Source organism: Camelus bactrianus, chromosome 15, assembly GCF_048773025.1.
Source record: "Camelus bactrianus isolate YW-2024 breed Bactrian camel chromosome 15, ASM4877302v1, whole genome shotgun sequence".
NCBI lineage: Eukaryota > Metazoa > Chordata > Mammalia > Artiodactyla > Camelidae > Camelus > Camelus bactrianus.
The window spans coordinates 46,628,455-46,655,796 of record NC_133553.1 but is presented as its reverse complement, the minus strand read 5'-3'; the positions used below and the strand labels follow the sequence as shown (position 1 = coordinate 46,655,796).

Here is a 27,342-nt window from a genome sequence, read left to right as displayed (position 1 = left end):
CCTTCCAAATCTCCACTGTGCCCTTGCTCCAGCAGCCTATGATCCATGCACGGGTTGCTGATGCAGAGCAGGAAGAAGTATTTTTTTCTTTGCCCATGACTTACCTGGAGCCAATCTACTTTGGCAGCCAGCCACCAGGGCAGGATGGGTGCAGCTCCATCACTGCTTCTTGGATGATTCTTGCTCTTTTCAGCCAACTTTCCTCAGCCCTTACATTCCAGGATGGACTCTATCAGGTCAGAATCTAAAAACAGCCCCACATTTCCCAAATGAGATTTCGTTTGACAGATCCTCCTCTGCTGACTCAAATCAGGTCAGAGACACACTGAGGCATTCCCCAATGCAGATCCCAGGGAATGTGGCTTCTTTTGGTGTTTACACTCTGTGGGTATGAGAAGGCTACCAGGCAGAAAGACCCATCCATGTGGCACTGCCACTGAAGCCACAGGGAGGAGCAGCAATCTTCTGGGGAGTTTTTCTTGGCACTCTTGACCAAAGTCATTGCCATCTGTCAGGTCACTGACCAGATGAGCTCATTTCCCTCAGTGGGGTGAGTTATCCTAGAAAATCTAGACCAAACTTCTACGGAGCAGAGCCTCAAGGACTCCAGTTTTCATCATGGAGTAGTTCCCTAGGCATCTTCTTTCTTAGCAAGCATTGAAGCATCTATCTCAAGTAGACCTAATGGCAGGTCCAGGAAAAGTAATGAGGACTGGCTGGCTGTGGAATTGGGGCTGGGTAGGGATGCCCTGAACCTAATGCTTCTATTCCCTAGGCAACCACTCATAGGTTTCTCTGATTGGAAGAATCCTGGGCCCATTCATCAACCTATCATGGAGAAGCAGGAGTCACAAGGGGAGAGGTCCAACCATAGTGGGAAAGTACATAACCTCGTGCAGAAGAGCAATGTTGCCGGTTACCAGGTATGAACAAGACAAGAGCTACTGTTGCTCTGTGGAAAGAATTAGAGCAACACTTGTCTGGACCTCTTGAGAAAGTTTCTCTGAAAACTCAAGTGAGCAAGAGACATTCAGTTGAGGGAAGTTCTTCATTGTATAAGTCTCCTGGTCTGGAAAACAATATCAAAACACTCCCATTTAAATCTGGAGGTAAACATACCTATCATTTCCTTCCATGCCTGTCACTTACATCAGTATTATTTCAGAAGGATTGGCTGGTGCCCACGACAATGTTTCAGCTACCACAAAGCAGATGAGTTTCAGAAAATTATTGTTTATGGCATTTTAGAGTCTGTCAATGCTCGAGTATCATAAAAGAAGATAAAGGTTAGTCCTGAGGTATAACTCCTAGAAGACAAACGCAGAGCCTGATGGCGAGCTCTTGACAGCACTGGCATTTCACAGCAGAGCTGCCATGAGCGAGATCAACATTAATTAATAACGCCTTGGCATACAGCAGGGAGTTATTTGGCAGCCTAGAAAAGCCCTGTCAAGACAGGCGAGGGTCTGAGCCTCAGGGCTGAAGATTTGCACGCTGAGGAATCCGGGAGGACCAGAGTCAAGTGAGGTCTTGGAATAATGGGGATGACAATACTTTTGACAAATTCCTAAGGACAAAGTGTGAGTAAGAGTTCGGGGGCATGTGGATACGTCGTGTAGGGGACATCACCACAACTTTGCAGTTTATAGATCTGAGTATTTGATTATTCATGGCTTATTTTTGTATAATGATGTATATTTACAGGAGACATTTATGTATTGAATGTCATTACTTTCTCCAACGTGGACTAGGCTGAAAATTTTAGAAAAACTGTTTTTACCATCAGAGGTAGTTCACAGAGTCGGGAGATATATATATAGAAGACGTTTCCATTCCTCAAACAAGGTGACTTTTGGTGATTAATTGGATGTGTAAGATTGTAATTCTCTGACACCTCCCCTCTGGAAATGTGTCCAAAATAGTTTCACTAAAGCTCAGATGCAAAAGCAACAGAATAGACATTGGGATGGTTGGGAAGGATCAGTCCCTGGGCTTCCTCTGTGTAAGGTTATCAGACTGGAAAGAGTTTTCCTTGTGAGCAACTCTTCTCCTTCTGAACTGTTCTGTTCACCCCTTCCCTGTGTCAATATTTATGGACTCCCTTCCCTTACAACTGTTTATCCCACGCTGCTCTGTGATTACTCTTTTCTAGGAACCCAGAAGCTCCCCAGAGCTGGGACCTGCAGCCTCACTAGCCAGGATGTCCTCAGAGCAGGGACCGGTTCTCTGCCAACCAGCCTGGGAGGCTCCTGGGTAGACGCTTACTCCTCACCTCCTGTCTCTTTCCCAGGACCCTTGGGGAGGGGACTTCTCTTAGCTGCCTGTCCTCAGGTTGCCATCCAACCACGTGGTTGCAACAGAACCACGGGCAAATAGGCCTCCTTTCCTCAGTAAAAAAAACTCAGACACGGCTAGAGCTGATTCACAGACCAGGGAGACCACGGGGAATTTCCGGGTGGTTGCTCGAGTCTGCTCCCTCTCTCCATGCTCTCGCATGCTCGCCCGTCCCTGCCCTTCTACCTGTCTCATCCTTATTCTCAGTAACCTAGTCACGAAGCCTTGAGCATGAAAGAAAATCTTCCACATCTGCCTTGTACATTTTGCACAAGCTAAAATAAAACCCCCAAAGTAAAATATACTGCAAAGGCCTGGCATTGTCCCGAGTCTTGGCAGTTGGTGGTGTCATTGCCCGTGAACTGGTGAAGTTGGGAGGTGGGAGTGGGGGTGGTGGCTGGATGCCTATTAGGGGGTTTTGGAGCCCCTTCTCGGAGCTTCGTCATCTCCCCCCAAATTATTTGGATCCATTTTGGGGCAACTGCCTGGCCTGGAATTGTCCACCAAATGCTTTTTAAAAAAAAAAAGAATTGGCTGCATTTAGCAGAGTAGAGTTAGTGTTTTTAATAGCCTGAAAAATGATATCCAGATGCTCACCATAAAGGAGGGGGCCCTTCCCTCTAATTTCGAACCTGCCACAGTGATTCTGAGCCTGGTCCCTCCCATCTGGACAGTTGCCTTGTGCTCTCTGGGGGTCTACCTTGGGAGACCGCCCGGGAGCTCCAACTGGCCCCAAACCCAAGGAAGGAAGGCAAACCATCTGGAATGCATCGTCCAGATTGGCTCCACACTGCCCAGGCACCCTGACAGCTTTTTGGGACTGTTAGAGGCTTGGATTTAATCCATCAGGCTCTCCAGTCAGAGGCCTCCAGACCTCTCTTTGTCTCCTTCCAGAATTTAGATTCCACAGAGGCACAATTAGACCTGCTAGTCACTTCCAAGTTTGGCTTTCTCAAGAAAATGACCAAGGTGTGCTCTGAGAGACACTTTCCAGCAGCTCTTGGACTAGGAACAGATGAAGGGAAGGGAACGGTTTCAGCAAGAACCTTTTCCTTTCCTTCCTTTTTATTCCCACTGCCACATCCTGACCATCACTCCAGCCCTGATGATTGACACTTACTTGGAGGGGAGAAAGAAAATTTGTCCCATTCCAGGATGCTTCAGGGAGCCTTTAAAAATGGCAACCTGGCTTTTCATAGCATCTTATTACCGTGCAAGGTCTGCTTGGGAGAAATAAAGGAATAAACTCCAGAGGGGAGGGAGTGGCTAGGAACTATCCTCAAATCAATTTGTAAAAAAAGGATTGAGGGTTTTAAAAAATTTTTCCTAAAACCATAAACCCTCATTAACTATCAATGCATTTATTGCAGTTTTTCCCCTAGGGTGATAAACATTTTGCTAGATTGCAAAAATTATTAAATTTACAAAGGCTAAACATATTTCCTACCATCTTGTCTGTAATTCTGATTTGTTTCTTTATAAAGAAGAAAAAGATAAATTTCACCCAAACCCTTGACCATGGGAACACAGATTCCAAGTTAATTGGATCCAAATTAAGAATCTCTAGTGTGTCTCATATCAGGCTAGTTCTCTCAAATGGTTACAGTGTCATGACAATGAATCCCAGAATAACCCAGCACAGTCATCTAAGAGTTGCCTTCAAAGCCTCCAGTATGTTTGGCAAACAGGGGGGAAATTTCACGTCCCTGCCTGAATCCACCTGGCCGTTGTTTCCATGTCAAGGACTCCTCCCTGCTTTTTCCAGCCCCACTTTTAGCTTCTCCTCACCCCTCTGGTGTTGACCACCTGGAACTAGCAGATTCCAGCCTAGAACTGAGATACAATGCTGCTAGCTAACATGAGTCTCAGCTGGGGTGACTGGAACAGGCCACGTTTCTGTATATTATCCTGCTTTCTCACTCCTCCCATGCCTGCCACAAAAGCTGTACAGGTATATCCAGATTTGGAACAGGGAGGAGGTCATACTGTCCCATAGCAGACAAATTAAAATTGAACAGCAAAAGCCGTCTGGCCATGCCAGTAGGGAATCTCTTTTTTTTAACAATGTTAGTTTCAGGTGTACAGCAAAACGATTCAGCTCTACATATACAGACATGTATACGTACATATGTACAGACATGTACATGTACATACGTACATACAAACATACATGTACATATATTTTTAGATTCTTTTCCATTATAGCTTATTACAAGAAATTGAATATATTTCCTTGTGCTATGCGGTAGGTCCTTGTTGTTTATTTTGTATCTGTCAATCCCGAACTCCTAATTTCACATAGGGGATCTTACTGGCTACTTTCCCCCTAGGTCCCAGCATCCTGCTGTATCATTCAAACTAATCCAATCTTCTCCAGGATCCTCCTCTCTTTTGTATTCTCTCCTTCACCTCCAGTATCTACCAATTCCTTATGCAGAATAATCTAGCCTTTGTCTCCTTTCAGACCATGCCTTTGAAGCGTCACTTCCAAATGAAAACAGGCCTCTAAGGTGCCATTGTGGGTGGGTCAGTGTATCCCTTCCCCATGCTGGGGAAACCCACTGGAAGCACTTGCCCTGTTTAGGACCTCTTTGTGCTGTATCTCACTGGGCAAACCAAGGAATGTGTCAAGGGTGAGATGGGGCTGGGGAACTGATCCAACAGAGAAGCTGGCATGTGACAGGTAGACAAACATCCCAAGGCTGGATGAAAACCTCAGCTTTGACTTAAATCACATCAAGCCTGGAGTTTCCAATCTGGCAGGCAGAATGTAGCCCCAGGAAATTCAAGAGACAGTCAGTGCTCAGAAGACCTCTGGGTGGGCAAATACCATGTAGGAGGTTTATTCATGGGCTATAGGACCCAGCTACCAGGTTTTGGTACAGGCCAACACTCCAACCCAGGAAGGGGACCATCAGAAACACAGTCCCCCAACATTGGATGGTCATTCAGAGTGGAGGTCAAGCCTCAGAAGGAGACTTAGTTGCTAAGCATGATAAAGGACTGAAATGTCAGAGACCAAGGTTCAAGCTCTAGTGGATATGGAGGATGTAGGAAGAGCTATAACTCAGGGCCAATATGCATGAATAGTGGCCACTGCAAAGGCCTCAGATCTCCAGCTCATTTACCAGTGAGGACAGGAGGGAAGTGGGCACTGGGCTGTGGGAACAGGACCTGATTCTCAGTCCCACTGGATGGTGGAGTGCGTGGGCTGGGCTGGGCTGGGCTATTTATGTACTGAGCCAGCAGGGCCAGTGACATTGGGCTGGGGAAGGCAGCAGAAGGGGGAAACAACGTGAAGACTGGTAATCTTCAGCCATAAAGGATAACAGGTTTATTGTTAGAATAGCACCTCCCTGACACTCTGGCCAGGCACCAGCCTGAAGCGGTGGGGCAAGCGCCAGATTAGGAGTCAGGAGTCTGTTCTCATCCAGCTTTAGCTAGCAACCAGTTGTGGGCCCTTAAACATGTACTTTTATTAATAGTTGGGCTTTGGCTTCCTCATCTGTAACCAGGAGGTTGGGCTAAATCAGTGATTCTCAAAGTGTGACCCTCAGTCTGGTAGCATCGGCGTCACCTGGTCCTTATGAGAAATGCAAATTATCAGGACCCACCCAGAATTACTGTATCAGAAACCCTGGGGGTGGGACCTAGCAATCTGTGCTTTAACAAACCTCCAGGTGATTGTGACGCACAGCAAAGTTTGAGACGCCTTGGGCTAAATAATTTCTAAGTCCCTGCATGCTCAAATGCTTTCAGATCTGGTAGGAGAGATTAAGTCAATCTCTCTTGTCTGTTTCTCTCTCTCTCTCTCTCTCTCTCACACCACAAACCACATACAACTTGGCCAGTAAAATACCAGTTTTTGGATCTTATAGTTAAAAGCTCCGTGAGCAGGTCTTCACTACATGTCCCAGAAACCCAGCCTACATCCTTTTTCTCCTCAGTCTGTCTCCAAAATCAGAGCCTGCCTCTGAAATGGATACATTCATTTTCTAGTCAGCAGGTAGCAAATTGTACAATAAATTCTTGTCTCCTTCACCTCCTGCCCAATTAGCCAGAGATAAGATAGGAAGATTTACTCTTTTCCACAGGCAGGGTCACAGCCTAGAGTTGTAATAGAAGCCAGTTTCCATCCTGGCTCTGCTGAGGCTGCTGCAGCGGATTGGCTAAGAGGCAGGTGGATCTGCCTGGTAGCAGGGATTTAATAGGCAAAGCGGTGCAGGGAGGAGAACCAGAAGGGAAGAATAGCTGTGCTAAGCCTGTTGCCTTCTAGTTGAAAAAAAAAAAACAATTATAGCTCTATTTATAACCCGTCTTGCTCTACAAAGGATCTGAGGTGCTGCCTTCTTGTTATAAAGCCCTTGACGCCAATACTTGGCATGTGATACCGCGGACTTCCTGGCCCAGAGCACAGGGCCAAGTCTTATTCACACAGCCTCTGCGGAGGGTAATGGCTGCTCCGGTAGTCTGTTCTAAAATCCCCTCTTCCTGCTCATCCCCTTCCTTCTGTCTGCCTCCACAGAGAGAGTGCGGTCGCCGGGATCCTGTTTCTGTTCTGTTTTTTTCTCAACTGCACCACCTGATACCTGGTTTTACATCTTCCCATCTGAGTCAAACAGACAAAATCCACTAGGAAATGTTCAAAAGCCTGGTTTAAGGAGTGGCTGTGGAAGGTCTATACATAGAATTTTTTTACCTTTCTCCTCAGTGACCTATTCCTTGTGGGAACTTACCAACAGATCAGTCATCAGTTGGATTGTACGGTGAGTTGATTTGGGCTGGGGTAGGTGGGATTTAAATAAATTAATACATGGTAGGTACCTGGAAGAGAGCCAGGCCCATAGTAAATGCTCAGTAAGTATTGCCTAAACAAAAAAATACAAACAAAAATACTAGTAAATGGACATGAATTTGTACCAGAACCATCTATATCCTCTTTAGGAGAAAACAGGCTGGTGCTGTGGGCTTAGCTAGGTTTGTCTCCATGTTATTGATTGATTCCTGTGAGTCTGATCCCAACTCTGGCCTCTTTCCCCATTTTCACATTATCTCCTAAGCCTAGAATAGTACTTAACAATTAAGTCGTTCCTAGTTTTTCTCTCTTTTTTTTTAGAATAAATAATTCCAATTTCTTAATAAACCTCTCCAAAGGAGGCTTATGATAGAGGGTCAGTACCTTTATGATGTCCCTGGGCAACTGGGTTAATAAAAATAAGCAAAGAGAGCCTCATAACACCTTTTGGCTGGGCTTACCCATACCAGGTGGTCCTGTTCTGGCCCCCAGAGGCCTTGGCTTCTGGACTTTAGATATGCTCTGGTCACTGTCACCACCTTTCCTCACCTAATCTGCCTCAAGTGGCCCTCTTTGTTCTGCATGTAGATGTTTCTCCCTGCTCCTGCTTTTACCCATGACAAGTCCTTTTAGAAACTTGACAAAGCATTTAAAAATTTTTACAAGAAGAGCCAAGAGCAAACAATAGATAGGACATTTCGAAAAAAGAAAAGAGACTCACCCTACTAGAAATTGACTTATTATTAAGCCTATAGAAATCAGAATGGTGTTATTGTACAGGGAAATATTAATAGACCAATGGAATAGAAGAGTCCAGAAACAAACCCACACACATATAAGTATATGACTGAGAAGGCACTAAAGATAGGCAAGGGAGATGAGGGTCCATTCAATAAGTGGGACTGGAAAATTCGTTTCTATTAATAGAAGGCAAAAAAGAAACTGGATCCCTACTATATACAAAAATCAATTTCTGATAGAATAAAAATTAAATGAAAAATGCACTATTTTAAAAAATCTTAAAAAAAAACTCTAGAATGATTTTAGGAACTCAGGATAGGAAAGAGTATCTCAAATAAGTCACAAAAGGCATAAATCATTAAGGAAATGATAAAGAGATTTTCCTACATTAAAATTTTAAACTTCTATTCGTCAGAATCCATCTTAAAGGGAGCAAGAAGACAAGCCACAGCCTGGGGAAATATTTGCAATATGTGTAACTGGTAATGGATTAGTGTCCAGAATATATGAAGGACGCCAATGAATCAACAAGAAAGAGATACACCCCAATGGAAAAAGGGACAAAAGACATAAACAGGCATTCACAGAAAAGGAAACACAAATGGCTAATGAACAAGTGAAAAGATGCTACAATGAGACACCCATTTCACACCCACCAGATGGGAAAAATTTTGAAGTCTAACAACAAATGCTGGAAAGAATGTGGAGCAACCAGAACTCCTTATTAGTGTGAGTGAACACTGGCACAGGTACAGGAAAACAACCCGGCTTTTCCTGGTCAGGGGCAAGATAGGCACACCCTACCTCTCAGCAGTTCTACACCCAGGAATGAATCCTAGGGACGCTCTCTCTACATTTATATCTATACCTGTACGTATCTCCGTATCCGTATCTAAACCCAGAGGCATGTATAAGAATGTTTCATGCCACATGTTCAGAATAACCAACCCAAATATCCATCAACACTAAATGAACATAAAAATTTTGATGTGTTCCATTCAATGCAATACTATACAGCAGTGAAAATGAACAACACACATCAGTACGGATGAATCAGTATCTCACAAACGATACGGAATGAAAATAGCAAGACTGAGAAAAATACACTGTGTTGTTTCATTTATGTAAAGGTGGAAAACCAGCAAAGCTAAAAATACACTGTTTGGATACCCAGGTATGTATTTGTCAGTGCTCTGGCAAGAAAGAGATGGGACAGACAAACCGGGTGGCTAGGAAAGCTTAGTAATGGGACTCTTTATAAGAAAACATGAGTTGGGTTAGGGAATGCATTCTCAGTGAGGCAATATTACTCCTAAAGGGGTGAGAGTTCATTCTCCAGGGCAAAAAATTATTTTTCTTTTCTTGTATAAAGCACAGAGATATGTACAGTACATAAACAGACACATAGTATGTCTGTGGTATAAAAATTTCATGGTGGGGAAGATGATTAGGAAAAAATCTGAAAAGGCTACTTGTTGGTGGGGGTGATAATGAAAGGGAAAAAAAAAACCCCAATAAGAAACACTAGGTTTGGGTAACTAGCAAAGAAGGGTGTAGTGCCCTAGGGCTAGCAAAGCAGTCAGGAGTTCTCACCGTCCCTTGACCTGGAGGAGCAAGGGGAGGGCAGGGAAGGAATAGTTGAACGGACGGCTGCCTGCCTTTGGTAGGGGAATGCAACTGACTTACTCTGGGTTACAGGGTTGCGGGGGTGGGGGGAGAAGGGGGTGAGGGCAGGGGAGGGAGGGCAGGGGAGCAAACACTTCTACCTCATTCTCCTCATCTCTGATCTCTTGAAAGTGCTTCACTTTGGCCAAACCCATCAGGAAACCAGGGATCAAGGGAGGCTCCTAGTGCAGTCCACACAGGGCAGCCTTGGGGGGGGGGGATAGAGAAGATTGGTCCCTGGATCTGGAGGGGCAAATGGAAACGACACAGCAAATCCATGTGGTAAAATGATAAGGGACAAGGGAATCGCTGGCACGTATTTCAGGATCATGGTTACCTCTGGGGCTGGGAAGGGAGGGGTATATGGAGCTTCGATAATATTGATAATATTCTATGACTTCAGTTGAGTGGTGGGTCCATCAGCACTTATTTTAGTTTTTTTCAACAATACATGTGTATTATTTACATTCATGTGCACATATAATCTATTTCATACAACATTTTTAGAAAATTAACACGGTAGTAACTACGTAAGTGAGGTAAAATGAAAACAAGCAACCATTGGACCTGGAGACAGAAATGGAGGATTAGTAATGGCCTAAAGTGAAAAAGAATTTGAAAAGGAATATATATATATAATATATAATATATTTTATATGTATAAAAATCTCTATGCTGTACACCAGAAATTAACATAACATTGTATATCAACTATATGTCAATTTTTAAAAATTAAAAAAAAAAGAAATGGAGGATTAAAATCTAGGTTTTACCACTAACTAGCTGTTTGAGATTTAGCAAATAAGTTAGTTTCTCTGATGAACCCTGTTAGAGGCTGAGGAACCATCATCCGCAGCCCCACCTACTCCCTCAAATGTTAGGATTAAATGAAATTATATATAGTATGTGAAATCATGCGCTACACTAATTGGTGTATAATAAACATTTTTTCCTCTTCCCGTTCTACCTGTCCAGTTCTATTGTTTCTCTCTTACTAGTTCCTGTGCTCCAGCCAACCCCATTGCCTCTCTGACCCCCAGCACTGGCCTTGCCTCCAGCAAGGTCCATGCCCTGTGTTCTTCCCCAGCCTGGTCCTTCCTCCTGTCAATCAGCCTGACTCAAGCCCCGCCCCTCCAGCCCTTCCTCACAGTCCTTACAAATTGTAGGCGTTAATAAAAAGAAGAATTAAGGTATTATTGCAGATGCTCTCATCAAATGCAATTGAGACTCCTGCTGATCAGTTACTTGAAATAATTGGTTATGGCAAATGAAACCATGGAACGCACTAGCCTTAACCATCTCACTTTAACTTAAAACACAGATGTGGGTTTGTTTGCCAGTCTTTTGATGAGAAGTCTAGGCTTTTCATTTGAGCACGAGTCCCTCATCATCGTTCTTGCATCATGCCAGTTCTCTAAGGTGGAACAAGAACTCAGTCACTTAAAAAGCCCAAGGTCACAGAGCTTGCAACAGACCCGGTACCGGAATGGCTTTGGATTCCTCAGCACAGTGCCAAGTGGAGGAGTGTCCTATAAATTTAGTTGAACTGCACAGAGCAGCTTGGATGGGTGCCTGAGGAGGGCTGTGAGGGGAACAAAGAGGCTAAACTGTGAGATGCAGGCGAGTGCCAATGACAACTCGACTTAAATGATGACACTGCCTCTGGTGGTCATCCCTGGGTCACGTACTGGGCACAGCTACACCCATGCTCACATGCAAAGCTTCAACCAGTGTCTGTCTCTCTTATAATCAGTTGCTGATTCTGGAATTTAATGCTTTTTTGGTGTGTGTGTTGGGGAGTGGGTTTGGGCAGCTGGGGAGGAGAGACGGAAATGGATGGTGAGAAAGGCAGGCTTTGTCTTCCCTCCTGAACTCAGCTTCTCTGGCATCTCTTGGCCCTTCTCTGTCCAGTCTATGCTCTGAGGTCAGGATCTAGTCCACAGCTTTTTAAAAGTCTTGACTTGGCCTCGGAATGCTGGCAAGCTCCAGTGGAATTAGAGTTCATAAATACGATTTCCTGGGGCTGTTGATGCTTCATATGAGAGGCTTAGCAAATCCTAAGGATACAGTCGGTAGGCACACATGCATATATATATGAACACACGTGTGTGTGTGTGACCCTTTCCCCTACCTAGGGCAGACGAGTACACATTACACAGGGGGTCAGGGAGAGCCCTTCCAGTTCATGGCTCCTAGAATTTCAAGGTGCACGTGCTGCTGTAGATTTTATTGTTTCTCATAAATATTATCTTGTTTCCCTTACCTGGGTGGTGCTCTCCCAGGGTGCAGGGGAGGCCACGCAAGTCTGGCCTGTTTGCCTTGGCAGGGCCTGCCCTGGGATAAACCATGGTGGGCACTGGCCCTTCCCATGGTGCAGGTGGCCAGCTATGGGGGAGCCCCCAGGCTGTACAGGGAACAACGGCAGGCTGGAGGCACACTGGCTGCAGTGGCTGTGGCGGGGCGGTGAGGCAGAAACCCAGGTGATGTAGAAACCCTTCAGCATTGTGTTCTTTTCACCCTCCTACCTACTCATAGGTCCTGATTTAGGGGAGTTATGTACAACTGCCATCCAGCCAGAAAGGAGGTGAATTCCTGATGCACTCCTGATGAGTACTAATCTTTATTTCCTGTTAGTGTGATGTAGATTCTTGAGAGATTTGGGCTGGGCAGGAGGAAGTCCTTCTTTGAGAACAAGGGTAATTCAAGACTGGTCAGAAGCTCTTAGATGGTAGATCCCTCTGGGGTAGCCTCCTGGTTTTACAGATATTCAAACCATAGCCCAGAGAGATTCACTGATTTGCCGCAGGTCACACAGCTCATTGGATGCTTCATAAAGCCTTTTTTTTTTAAGGACAGAATTATTCAGAAATATTTCATTAATTTTTACACTAAAAAAAGAGCAAATTAGCAACTGGCTTCTCTGTTTACTAGCTGTGGTACTCTGTGCCACAAAGTACCTTCTGTTTCCTCCTCTGTAAAATAGAATAAATAACACCTCCCAAGATCAGTGTGAGGAAGAATAGGTAATGTGTGCGAGACGTCTATCTCAAGCACTCTATGGGCTCGATAAATGCTAGTTACCTGTTCCTTCTCTTAGTCTTCATTTTCTCCTCCCTGCCTTTCAAAAATCACAAAAAAACAAAAATAAAATAAGTTCCCACTTTATTTCACAGACAGGCTCACCTCAAACCCATATGGTAATGAAATATAAATAGAAATATCCCAGCCAGCCCAGATGAGTCAACGGCATTGTGGAAGGGATGGTGGGAAGGACACTGGGCACAAGGCTGTAGCTGGGGTGGGCTATGGTTTTTGTTTGTTTGTTTGTTTTGATTTATTGAAAAGGCTTCCCTATGTAAGGTCAGAAGAGACTCTCTTCCCAGGTTAAAAAAAAAAAAAAGAAATGTGCTAAAGTGGGAAGGGGAGGTGACAGGGATCCCGAGAGAAGAGCAACGATGCTCCCTTCCCCGTGAGTACTCAGAACGCCATCCGCAGGAGATGGATTAAGCAAGGAGGCCAGTGATGACTAAGCAGCCCACAGATGCCAGGAGGGCAACAGGCAGGGCACTCACCCCAGTCCCCAGGGCAGGAATAGGAGCATCAGAAAGGTGGGGGCTGCCTGGGGATGAGGTCCCAGGAGAGACACACTCCACCTCGACAGCCTTATGAGCAAAGGAACAACATGCTCCACCTGGCTAGTCTTTGGCTGCATGGGCAGAGAGGGTCCTGCCAGCTTCGTAGATCAAGTCAGTAATTCTATAAACTGTTTCCTGTTCATTACACCTCTTCTGACAGCTCCTGGGCCAGAGATGCTTGGCAGTGGATAGCAGACTACTTGATTTGTGTAATAGGTATTTTCACATACAGCAAACTTAAAAAACAGAAACAAAAGTGTCAAAAATTTTGACCTAGTCTTTTTGTAGCGGCAATGAGAAGTGAAAAGGTGTCACTATCAGGCTGTCTCCTATGGGATATGAAGAACAAAACAGAACATCTGTGGGAAAGAGTGTGTTACTGTTACGCAAAATTGGTCTGGGGGACCACTTGGAGCAGAGATGCAGACCTGAATTTGCCATGTGGGTGGACCACCCTGCAAGCCCAGTTGAAGCCCAATTCCAGTCTCTTCTTGGAATCTTTCCTAGAGGAACCCTAGAGGCATGTGATGACTTTAGCTATGTCTCCCCAGGTGACATAAGTTTGTGGAAGATAATTCAATTGCCTTTGACCAACTGGGTTCCCAGGTGCTTCTTTCCTCCTACAAAAAAATCATTGGAAGGGATTCTCTTCATTGCTGTGGTCCCCTCTGCCATGTGGTGGCTCCTCTCTGCAACTTCCTACCCACAACCCAAGGCCACAGAAACCACGGTTGAAGTGCCAGGCACCGAGGTTGCAACAGTCATCACCCAAATCCTCCACACAGACAAGGGGCCTCCAGGCCCTGGCCTTGGGCAGGGCATAGCAACCACACAAGGGGGAGAAAGGAAATTTGCCAATCCTGGATGCCCATGATTTAAGGAGGGCAGCATCCTGGGGAGAAACAGAAATGCAAACTGGGTCTTGTAAAATCTAGCCATCTATACAAAAGGGCTTAGGAGAGATGGAGAATCCCTTTGGAGGCGAAGCAGTACAGCCAGGAAGAATTCTCTGAGCCTGAGAGCACAGCTTCAGCCACTTTTTAAGAGAAGAAGAAAGGGACGGTGGCTTGGCTGGACAAGAAACGTCCATTCAATGCTCGCTGCTGTTGTTACTCACCCCGGAGAAGGGTTCTTGTTCTCTCCCTGCTGCTAATTACAATTCTTACCAGGTTTCCAAAATGAAGTTTAACACCCCCTCTAATGGAGAACTTGGGTGAGTTCCTAGGGCTTTGCCAGGAGCCTAGAGCTATTTGTGAGTCACACTGCCACATCTCTCATCAGAGGTATTCCTCTCGCCTCACTCATCCCTGGCCAGTCCCCTCTGCCTTCAAGTTCCCCCTGCTTGGGGCAGATGGACATGTGTCTTCCCTGGAATCAGGGAGGCAAATCAAAATTAGAGCAGGTAAAGAGGAGAGGGCTGAGTTCCATGAGCCAAAGATGAGAGTCTAAATGGATAAAGCCAGGGAGATAATGCCAAGACAACAGTGGTTTCACACCAGCAAGCAGGTCACAGTAGAAACTTGGAACCATGACCCTGCCCAGGCTTTCCACAGCAGGAGGCAAGAGAAGGCTGCGTGTCCAGGTCTCCTTGGCCATCCCAGTCCCTGGCCCTGGGAGTGGGCCCCTCCGGGTACCTCAGCTCTCCTCTCTTGGGCTTTTGAGGACTTCTTCCCAGGGGTGAGGACTTGTTTATTGTCCCCCTTAGTTCAGGAAAATAAGGCCTGGATTTTGGGGGCCAATTGTCAATCCTTAAAGTCCCCTCTGCCATTTCTCCCCAAAGAAATGGGAGAATTGTCTCTCGTGCAAATAAGATCCTTAGGCCTGGACTCCTGTTCCTAAGTTCAGGGTATATTGTGTACCTGCCCTGTCCCAGACTTTATCTACTTTACTCATCTGGCCATTTTCTCAAACTACCAGTTATATTTTTGATAAATATAGCATATAATATGTGTATTGTCACTCCTCACTCCAGTTAAGTAGTAATGTACTTTAAGTATCAAGAACTTACTATGTTCTAGACTGTTTGCTAAGTACTTTACATAGATTAACTCATCTAATCCGCATAACAACTCAATGATGTAGGTATCATAATTTATGATTCTCCCTTTTCTGGGGGAACTAGGGGAGCAGAGATGTCAACAAACCTGCCCAAGGTTCTGGCTCCTTGTGTGAGTTGAACAAGTTATGACCACTCCATGCCTCAGTCTCCTCATCGGTAAAATGGGATGAATAATGGAACCTACCTGAGAAGATTGCTATGAGAATTAAATGAACTGATAAGTGTAAGGTGCTCAGAACAGTGCCTGGCCCATTCGTGTTTGTGCAATTACAAATGAACGTCTAAGCGGCAGAGCTGGATGTAACCCAGGCAGAGCACACATTCCTAACCACTATTCATTTCCTTGTTGATTGTGGCCTGTTCCATTTCTTCTAAAAGCTTTGGTGGACTTTTGATTTCCACTTTACACAGCTGGGGAAACTGAGCTACAGAAGTGATCAGTGCAGGGTGACACAAAAGTTTCTCTTCCTGAGAATCCCATAGTGATGAGTCATGTATTCTTACGGACCAGGCACTGCCCTGAGCATTTTACACATAGTAACTCACATAGTTCACATCAGTCTTAAGAGGTAGGTACTGCTGTTCCTCTCATTTTACAGATAAGGAAACTAAGGCACAGACTAGCCTGACTCTGCTGTCATATCTGTCCTCTACCTGTGCCCTCCCTCAGGCCTGAGGCCAACCAGTTCTGCTCTCAGGCCCTAAAGGAGGCGCTCAGGGCCAGTAACCCAGGGACTCAGCATGAAGGCATCTTCCTGAGGGATCTGCAGCACCCTTTGTCCCACCTTTTCTGCCTGGTCTATGACCGAGCCCTGCACTGGACCCCAGGTTTCAATAACTGCCCCAATCTAACTTTCATGGGTATATCAGACCCTCCTGGTCTGGTCCATTTCTAGGTTAACCAACCAACAAGGTTTGCCCAGGAATGTCCCAGTTTTAAAGCTGAAAGTCCTGTGTTACAGGAAACCTCTCAGTCTTGGGCAAACCAGAACAGTTGGTCACCCTACACACCGCACAAGCCTGTGGCTATTTTCTGACCCAGTGAAGTTCTGCTTCTTCCTGTAGATCTCCAGAGAGTAACCTCTCCTCTCCAAAGAATCCCGCAAACCATTTAAATTTAGCAGCAGCTGCATCCCATTTTAAGTCACAAGAGCATAAGGAACATTAGTGAGGAGGCTTGCTTTCATGATGGAGGAGACCACTCAGGCTTACTTTTCTAAATCACACTGACTAGCCAGGCCAGCAGTTTCCTCTCTGCTCTTCACACATGACCCACCAAGCAAGTATTTTGTTTCCCCTTCACATTTTCATTCTTCCCAAACACTTCTCCTAGTGGTTCCTTTTAGCCGAAGGCTAAATAAAGAGTAGAAGGAAGAACGTGGACTTTGGCGGCAGACAGACCAGGATGTGAGTCCTGCCTCTGACATGTCATTTTACTTCTTTGTGCAAGTGACTTCACCTCTCTGAATAGTGCCTATAAAAGGATAATATGAAAAGATTAGTGATGATGCATGCAAAGTGGGTTTTGACAGATGATGAATGACTGATGAAAGAGGCCATACTCAAGGTTGGACCTCCCAGTGGACTGGCAGGATGCTGATCCTAAATGGAGTTGAGGTATCCCGAGAGATGCTGCTGGGGAACCAATACATGCCTGATGTGGTCTCTCGGCCAACTTCTCACCTTCACTGTCACTTCCCTGGGGAAGCTTTACTACAAACTCACAGGATCCTGTCCTCTTTCTTCACACTGTTTCACAACTTGAATTCAAAATATCATTGACAATAATTTACTTTCTGTCCTCCACATCTGACCACAAACTCTCTTAAGGCAGGGGCCATGTCCATCTTGTTCACTGTTGTAGATTCAGCAGCCAAATCAATGCCTGACACAATGAATGCTGCTGAATGAGATGAATGAGTGAGGGAAATGACCACCAAAAGTCCTAGGGGAAGACATAGTTCTGTAAGGAAGCTTAGGCGGCAGGGAGCCACTAGATGGAGCTAATACCCTGCACGTAACCACCAGCGGCTTTTCTCAAACTCTAGTATGGATGGCCAAGATTTGATTTCCAGGTTGAATTGGAAGCTATCCTGCCGAGATGATAACATCTTTTATGGAAAGCCACAGCAAGCAATTTATGATGCATTATCTATAGTCCTTACAACAACCACAGGAGAAAGAGATCTATTTTGCCGATGAAGAAGTAAATTCCCAGTAATGTTAGGTAACTTTTCTAAAGACACACAACCCGCAGGTGACATAATGAGGCTCTGAACCCAGCATTGTCGGCCTCTAAACCTATGTTCTTTCCAGTGCTTTTACTTTAGTAGTTTAACGCAACCAATGAACATGCTTCCTGCTGTGACAGTTCCCATCCCCAGCCCTCCCGTCCATCTGTGCCCACCCCCAGCCCCACCTCTTTTTTCCCCTCACAGCTGGTTGCTGTTTTATGACACACCCAACCAGAACTCTTCACACAGCCATTGGTTTCTAAAAAGCCAACTTAGAGGGAGGGGAAACCAGAGGCAGAATAGACTCAGTGTCTCTTAGGCCAGACGTTTAAGTCTTGAACTCACCAATGAGCTGGCTGTAGCATTCTGAGGAAGAAGGAAATGATCTTCGATTTACTAGTCACCAGTAGTTCTTCATTCAGCATCTGTGCTGCACACACAGGGCTGAGCCAACAGATAGGCTTACAGTCTAGTAGGGGATAGAAGACACACATATACAGGACACATCACACTGTAACTGAGCAGGCTCCCATGGGGCCTTCCCAGGACAGACCCCTCCACCCATCTTCTGCTGGAGCTCCTCTCTGAAATACCTAGATAACAGTATCTGATGCACAGTTGTTTGACAGAGTCCAAAACCACCACCAAATGGAAGAAATTAACTACTTGATGACCATGAGCTCCCACATCTATGGGCGTCTAAGGATTGATAATATTAACCGTGCTGTTACCTCACCATCAACCAGTCAGAGAATTGTGCACGAGTTGATCATGTACCCTGTGACCCCTCTCCCTCACCTGGTCTTTAAAAATGCTTTGCTGAAACCCTTAGGGGAGTTTAGGGGTTTAGATCACAAGCCACCTATCTGCCTTCTATTGGCACCTTTACAATAAATGCTGCATTTTCCTTCACCACAACCTGGTGTCAGTGACTGGCTCTACCACACGTGGGCGAGTGGGCCAAGTTTGTTTTGGTAACTCAGTACTGCAGTACCTCGTGGATGGTGTATATAAGAGCCTTAGGATTCAGAGGCCAGAAAGATTCCTGTAACTGAGGTGGTCACAGATCTGAAAGTCAGGGTTGATCTTCATGGAAAATGCATTTAAGGAGATGGGCAACAAGTAAACTCATCCCTTTCTTCTAAAGGTGTGGACCAAGGACCAGCTGGTTTGATACTACCTTAAGCTTGTTAGAAGTGCAGAATCTCAGGTCTCATCTCAGACCTCCTGAACCAGAATCTGCATTTTAACAAGATCTCCAGATGATTCTCACGTTAAAGACTTTTGGGCGCTATTTGTATTGATGTGTCCCTTTAAAATAAAATCATACTCTAACTAAAACCCTTTTAATTTCACTGTTTAGTTTTAACTTTGGATTTTGATTTGCTTCTAGAAGAATGGTACTAAGTACTCCAAACTTCTGCCATTTCTCTCTACAAGAACTTAATGAAAATTCTTAACACCTAAATTTTCCGTGGCCTGGTAATCCATTAACTGGAACAAAAGCTCTTATCCAAAGCACCTTTGCATGTATTTATGCAACGGAAATTGTTATTCAGGAAACGTGGCCTTGAAAAATCCCAAAGGATGTTTTTTGAATCAGTAAAGGGAATTTCCCTTATGTTCAAGATAATTTGTGTACATTCTAATTTTTTGCTAACCTACGTGTGGTATATGATAGAACCATAACACTGAATCAGGTCTCCTCAGGTCACTCTCTACCTCCCAACACTGTCCTTCGTTCCATCATTCTGGCTAAAGGAAAATTGTTGGAAGGTGAAATCTGTGATAACTCTGATGGAGAAAGTTATATACTTAGACACCAGCTATATGCTAGACACCAGCATACTGATAAGACTTGATTTGATATCTCAGTAAGAAGTGATGGTGGCCCTACGTCTAATTGTGGTCCCGTTTCTCTTATCCATTCACAGAAGTTGGGTGAGTGCATTCAGAAAGGCAGCATGGCATAAAGAAACGAGCACTAGAAAATTAACGGAGGAAACATGGGTTCAGGTCTGACACATGTTAGCTGTGTAGAGTCACTTCTCTAAGTATCAGTTCCCTATCTATGGACCTGGGATGTGAACTAGATAATTGCTAAGGTCCCTTCCAGGGGGGCCTAGTTAACTAGGAGTTAGAGCATGGTAGTTATTCATTAAACCTGGATTATACACTCCCAAACAGAAATGGCCCACATTGTCCTTAATTACAGATATAAAAGTTGAGAAGGTTGGTTACCATAGCAATTCACCTTCATGGAGTCATTTGTAAATTTGATTCTGTGAAGTGACAGTATTATGTACTGGCACCCGCACAACTCCCTAATGTTTCCTTTGCTTCCATTCTTGCCCCAGGCTATGGTGCCAAGAGTTGTCCTTATCTGGAGAAGCAATCGGAGTTCTCAAGCTGCCTTTCGGTCTGCTGGAACAGAAGGTGCTGACAGGGGTGGGAGTGAAGGCAGGCTTCCTTTCAGCTTACTAATTCTGTAGCCGCCCTTCACAAATTCCAGCAAATATTTTGCGATGTTGCAAGGTGTTGCGAGAAGTGAAAAGCAAGCTGTGATTCAGCTGGTATGAAGACTTTGCAAACAAAAAAGAGTGATCTGTTTTGCAACAAACTATTATTTCTGCCAGAGTCGACAGACTGGAATACTAAAAGAGATATTTCAGCGAGAAATTGCTATCATACATAGTAGGTTTTTCAAATAAGGTCAATTTCAAATTAGTTGACCTGGCAGGTCCCAACTTGTGGACCTCAGACCCCTGGGAGCAATGGAGTTACCTCCAGTGCTCTGCAAACCCACGTGCATGTTCTGTCTGTAGACTGAATGAAAATGTGCTCATCCATATGGACTACTTCTCAAATATACATAAATGTTTTTACAATGAATGAAAGAAATTATCTTACAATGTTCCTGAATATATCTTAGCTTTTTGTTATTATTTTCTTAATACACTGATACTAAAAGTAGAGTTAATATCATGCTTAAATTTAAGCAAAAAAAATTTTTTTTCAGTACTGAAATGCAGTCTTCACACTCATCAGATCATCTGACTCCATTAGTGGGTCAGAGAATATGGACACCTTACTACTAAAAGAGAACTTTCCCGCAGTTCATGGCATATGTTGGACCTATACTCATCACTGGGTTTCTAGAACCTTAAAACCTGTGAAGAAGACATTTTAGTGGCTAGTTGAGCCCTGCTCCTCTATGAAAAATGTCATCCCTGAAAATAAGATAGGAGCAGTGGGTATGTGTCTTAGTCTAAAAATTTACAGAAGAAATATATCCTAATTTTTATTTCAAGCTTCCATTTCTTTTCATTGTCAGTAACTTAAAATCAGTGGATTTGTAGGTTTCAACCTCCCCTTCCCCCCCAATAGTGTCTGGGAGGAGTTTATGATGTGCAAGGTATGCAGTGGCGGAAGGGGAGTGGAGGGAGTGAGGAATCTGGTCCTCAAGGTCATTCCACCAAATATACTGGTATTTACTGAGACATCCTTTACCCTTTTTGCATGACCCCTTCATGTTCAGGAGCACCCTCCATTTCCCTCGCATCCTCTTGGGCACAAGGCAACATGGAGACATACTTCATGTCTCATCAGGGCATTGAAAATTCTGCAAGCCTGACTAAGACCCCTTCAGCAGGATGCACCATGCACCCATTTCTTCTCTAAGGTCCTACAACCTTCCTGGGGCTGTACTGAGGATGCAAGGAACACATTTTCTCTATTCCTAGACCCCATACAAACTTCTAGGATTGTGCCACCTTCCCAGGGTGAGCCTGGAGAGTAGCACATGGGACCTAGCAATATCTCTGCCCTTGGTATTTTCCTGTGAATTCAGCCCCCCAGGGATAGGGAGCTCTTTTCTACTCTTATTATCTTCTCTCCTTATATTTTGTCTATGCTGCTAGTTTTCTTCTTCTTTCTCCTAACGGCAGCTTCTGAAACCAAAAGCCAAGAAGACATTCATTTCTCTGCCTCGTGCCATCACATCCCTCCTCTGTGATAAGAAGCACAAACCAGGCTAACTGTGAGTGAGGGGAAAAAAAGGAGGGTAAATACAGGGAAAGGGATTGGCTGATAATATTTTGCCACATATACAAATTAATACAGATTTCATGGCTCCAGGGCCTGCAAGAGAGGAAGCCAGCCCCACATGAAATCAGACACTGAGCAAAAAGTGAACTTTCCTAGAATAATTAAAATAAGACCCCCAGCAGTGGTGCAGGTTTTTACAGGCTCTTCCTGTTTTCTGTAGTGTTGGCATCTGGAGCTAAATAACTTTTAGACACAATGCTCAACAAAGGGGTCTTTCCTAGGGGTTGGGTGAAGGATGAAATGTCCCTTTCTGGTACATGGAGGCTCTTCGGCCAGTCAGACTGTGTGTTGGGAGAGGAAGTGGGGATGGGAAGAGAGGGGAGGCCACCGTGCACTGCCAGGGTACCACCTAGAGGTTCTCATTCGCAGGTTCTCTTTGGAACTTCCCTGCCCCTGAGGCTGTTGGAAAGACAACTGCCTCTAACCCTGATGTTTCTGCCCTAGGCAGATCTGAAGTTTCTTTGGGTCATTTTCATTCATTCATTGATAACTACTGAATTCCTATGCTGGGCCCTGTACTGGGGAACAAGCAACATTATTTTGGTCGTGGCGAATTTATTTAAGAGTCTTGTTGAACAGAAAAGACATGGTCTCTGGATTTCAAGATCTTATAATTTAGTTGGGAGAGGGTGGAGCCCATGGAAAGACAGGTGAAGGAGTGATGCCAATATTATGATGGGGAAGATCCAGGTGGCAGTGGAACACTGAGGCAGGACACCTAGCCAAGCCTTGAGGTGTCAGAGGAGGCTTCCTGGGTAGGACAAGACGAACAGGTGGAACTTGAGAGAAGAAGCCCCAGGGCTCTGGGGCCAGGGCAAACTCCGACAGGCCAGGCCACAGGCTGTGGGAGAGGGCTCAGGGATCAGCTGATCTGGCTCTGAAGCAGCCCAAATTTCTGGTAGGCATACATTTCAAACTTGGTGGTATTTTTCTCATTTAAAAGAGCTAACTGCTGCATGCCTGAGCAAGAATGTTCCATTTCCTTGTTTCTCAGCCTAGGGGAGGAACAGGTTGGGGGTTGGGGTAGGCTGGGTGGAGTGGGCTGAGTCTTTCACAGTGGAAAAGCCACAAACTCTCTCCGCCTTGCCTCCTGGAGAGAGAATGGTAGTTGACTTAAAAAGATCCTTATATTTCATGTGAAGAATTTGCTGGTAAAATCATGCTGGAGGCACCAGAGCGCTAAATTAGAGCTTTTGTAAGCAACGTCTTTTTAATCATTCTCTTGGACAAAGCTCATTTGTTCCAAATGGGCTGCCTTAGCTGAGTATGCTCACCTGAGTACAGGGTGAGCTCCTTGAAAATACAGGTTTGTTGCAAATGATCCACAAAGAAACCAAATTAACATTTATTTTATAAAAGAAGGATAGTGTAAGACGGTAGGAGGGTCTATGGCCCACTAAATCATGAAAGAGTAAGATTATGTCTCTCCATCAGTGAAGAAAATGAACATCCTGTTTGGGGAACCTCAACCACATCACCTAAATGCCAACTCCATGTCGTGGACACAAATCAAAGGACTGCCTTTGGAGAGAGGCCCCAACATTCCAGATCACACAGGAAATAATTACATACTATTACCCTTGAGTGAATGTAGCAAGAAAGTAAAATCCTTGGCTAATTAATCAAAACAGAATAAAGATATTTGTGTTAAACTGTAAACAATCATCTAGATCAAATTACTTAATAGTTTAATCCATGAATGTCGAATAACATGAGTTTTAACTTAGGCCAATAAGACAATCCTGAGAGATGTCTGAGTGGCCTCTGGCCCTAAATGTGGTCCACAAAATGACTGAGGAAGTGAGAAACCATAAAAGTAGCCTAGGCAAACACTGTACTACTACTGTGTAGCCACTGATCTTTTACATCTACCCAAGGTTTTTCCAAAAATGCTGATCACTTTTAGAGCTATCTAGAACAGGGGTCAGCAAACTTTTTTTAAAGGGTCAGGCAGTAAATATTTTAGGCTTGCAACTCTGCCATTGCTTATGAAAGCAACCATAGACAATTTATAAATGAGTGGCCACAAACGTATGCCAGTAATACTTTATATACAAAAATAGGCAACTGGCCTGTGGATCTTAGTTTGCTCATCCTTGATCTTGAACAACTGCATAGATGTAGAAAAATTATAAGCTCATGTGGAAAAATCATGAGTTCCTTGGAGCTCCACAGCAGATCAATTTCTGTGGGGCTGTGGTGAGGGTGTACTAGTCCACTGGTCAGGAAAACGTGCCCTTTATCTATTAACATTACATAAAGAAGCCTGGATGAGGGGTGTCTGGTGCTGTCAAAGAGGCCAGATGGCAGCAGGCCTGGTGCTGGATACATAGAGAGTTGTTAGTTTGAGATACAGACTACTTACATGGAAGGAATAAACACACTACGCCAATCCTACAGTCTTTTCACACTTTCATCACTCATAGTGGCTTTGTGAGGTAGCATGGGGATTCTATAGCTGACACCAACTTCAAAGGGTGAGACTGTACACTGAAAAGTCCCAGTTTCCTTTCTAATACTGATTCATCAAAACAGCTCTTTCATTCGGGCAGGTCATTATGTCTGTCATATTCATGGCTGCAGTGGAATGGACATTACCGTGTAAGCACTCCCTCCCCAACCCATCCTCTGCCACAGCTGGCCGCTCAGGTGTGTGTAATGTGTGCCCTGACTTGAAAGATGGAGCTGGGCCCTAATTCTCTTTCAGTAATTTGAACTGAAAGACTAGAGGGAAGAAGCAGTCGGTGGCAGATGTAGCCAGAGATGTCAAGTGGCCTCAGGGATTGGAATAGTGCTTTGTGGGCCTTGTACAAGATGTGCTCACTGAAAAAGCGGAAGTAAAACAGAAGACATTTCTGCTTCTCTCCAGTTCCCGAAGGCTGGTTGTTCTTCAGGAATCTTTACATTCCAATGAGACCACTCTATGGGTTTATAACAGCCTCCCTTCCCCTTTTCTTGAGTTGTCTTGATTGGGCCTTTTCTCAGTAACTAAAGCATGTGGGCTCTACCAGGCATATTTCTTGCCACAACCACCATTTTGGTTAATGCGTTTTAGATCTGAAGTCCATGAATATGATTCTATACATTAACTTCTATACCTGCTGGAGGTAACAAATGCAATCCAATTTTCCTTGTCAATGACTTTTAAATCTGTCCTCTCCATTCCCACCCCTCCCACTATGGCCTAGTTTATCACGTCTATCTGGATTTCAGCCACAGTCTCCTGGAAAGCTCTGCTGCCTCTACTCATTCCCTATACTTGTCTATCTGTTGTTGGAACCGTTAGATTAGTATTCATAAAACCTACTTTCACCACATCACTTCTCAGAGGAAAAGTCCATCATGCTTCCTTACTGCCGCCTAGATCCATTATAATCTCTTCAAATGAGTATTTTAGGCTTCAAAACCTGGTCCCACCTTATCTATTTATTGTATTCATATTTTCCATAACCCTTCAACATGAACTTAAATTTCAACCAGTTAATCTTCCATATCCTTTGCTAACATCTTACTCTTCATTCCCACTTCCATGTCCTTGCTTATTTGTGTCCCCACTTCTCCTATTAATCAGAATAGCTCCTCCCTGAGTCAAAATCTAATTATAATATTATCTATAAGTATAGAAATCTAATATTATCTATAAGAAAGAGAAAGGGTAGGAAGGAAATAAAGGCTGTATCTGTCTCCCTCCACCTGACGGCGCACATTCCAAAGGGTCAATGTCTGGTGACAATTAGAAACAGGACAACTATCAAAAGTATATGAAAGTGAAGCTTCTGGATAAAGACTGTGGAGTGAAACACATATCTAATTTTTATCCTTCTCAACCTCCCCACATAGAAATGCAATAAAGGTATTTATGGGGGTGGCATAAACCTTAAAGGTAAAGAGAGTGAAAGAGGATACCAAAGGAAGCAAATTTTGGAGGGTAGAAAGCAGACAGACAAATGGTAATGGACTCGGCAAACTTGAAAGACCAAATTGTAAACTGACATTAAAAATAAAACCAAATTCAATATGCACTCCAGAATCCTCAAAAGACTCAATGATTACGGTGCCTCTAGAAGTAGGTGAAATAGGGTGTTGAATTAAGGAAGACTGGTTAAATGAAGGCCGTTTGAGGATCAGGTAGATACCTGGATTTCTCCCTTCCCCGCACTCCACATCACTGGTTGACTGCCTTTCCCCCATTCTGGCCAAAGCCTACAAGTTTAGGCTCGAGAAATGAGAAAACAGATGGTTTCCGGATGGAGGAACACCAGGCATGGCAGAGGGTGGGTGTGAAGTACTTAAAATAGGAAAAATAAGAGAATGCATGTATATTGAATACTAAGGCTTCCTGCTTTCTTCCTCCGCTTTATCCTTCATACAAGAGAAATTGGAGGACTATTCTCTGGAGAATATGACCATCTAAAAAGAAATACCTAAAGATACTGACTTCAAACGTCCCTTCACAAACAGCCCAGATAAATCATCCTACATCAGTGATTCTCAACTTAAGGCATATGGACATTTAGGTTGTTTCCATGTCTTAGCTAGTGTAAACAGTGCTGCTATGAACATTGGGGTGCATGTATCTTTTCAAATTAGAGTTTCCTTCAGATATATGCCCAGGAGTGGGATTGGAACCTAAATGTGCATTGACAGATGACTGGATAAAGAAGATGTGGTATATATACACAGTGGAATACTACTCAGCCATAAAAAGAATGAAATTATGCCATTTGTAGCAACATGGATGGACCTAGAGATTATCACAGTAAGTAAAGTAAGTCAGACAGAGAAAGACAAATATCAAATGATATCACTTATATGTGAAATCTAAAAAAAATGACACAAGTGAACTTATTTACAAAACAGAAACAGACTGACAGAAAAAGAAAACAAACGTATGGTTACCAAAGGGGTAAGGTGGGGGGGAGGGATAAATTAGGAGTTTGGGAAGCAGATACAAACTGCTATATATAAAATAGATAAATAACAAGGTCCTACTACATAGCACACAGAACTATATTCACTATCTTGTAACAAACTATAATGAAAAAGAACATGAAAAAGCGTATATATATAAATGCAAAACTGAATCATTATGCTATATACCAGAAACTAACACAACATTATAAATCAACTATACCTTAATTAAAAAAAAAAAGAAGAAGAAAAACTAAAACAAACAAAAAAGAGGCTCATGGGAATGTCTGGAGACATTTCTGATTGTCACAAATCTTCGTGGAGTGGGGGGTTCTGACATCTAGTGGGTAGAGGCTAGAAATGCTCTTAAATATCCTACAATGCACAAGAAAACCCTCCCACAACAAAGGATTATCCAATCCAAAACGTCAGTAGTATCACTGTCGGAAAACTCTGCCTTAAGTGAAACTCATGGTCAACTTGTCCACCAACACAAGCAGCATTTCTAATAGTCTCCCCACATGATTAAGAATAAGTGGGGGGAAAAAAAAAGAAAGAAAGAAAAATGACCAGACATTTGAGGAAAACTAACAAGGTAGACAGAGACCTAAAAAACAGATAAAAGCAACTTGGACGAAACAGAGACTGTGGGAAGAGCAAAACTCTATAAAACTATACTTGACTTCCACTTACTACCATGATGGACTACCAGGAACCAGATTTACCTTACTGTTCTAAACAACTAGGAAACTGAACAAAATCTAGAAAATTGTTGTCTAATATTAAACAGGACTGCCTTTCACATCTAAGTTCTGGATCTGACTTTTGTGCACAGAAATCCAGTTTAAATTTACTGAAGAA

General features: G+C 43.9%; 1 protein-coding gene across 1 annotated transcript in view; it reads right to left on the bottom strand.

The window, feature by feature from the left end:
• The window catches only part of SOCS5 (suppressor of cytokine signaling 5), a 126,788-nt gene that overhangs the window by 84,622 nt on the left and 14,824 nt on the right, over positions 1-27,342 (bottom strand). Inside the window, exon 3 of the mRNA XM_045504782.2 lies at positions 17,809-17,932. The gene's annotated coding sequence lies outside the window, so the exon portion shown is untranslated. The remainder of the gene's footprint in view (positions 1-17,808; positions 17,933-27,342) is intronic.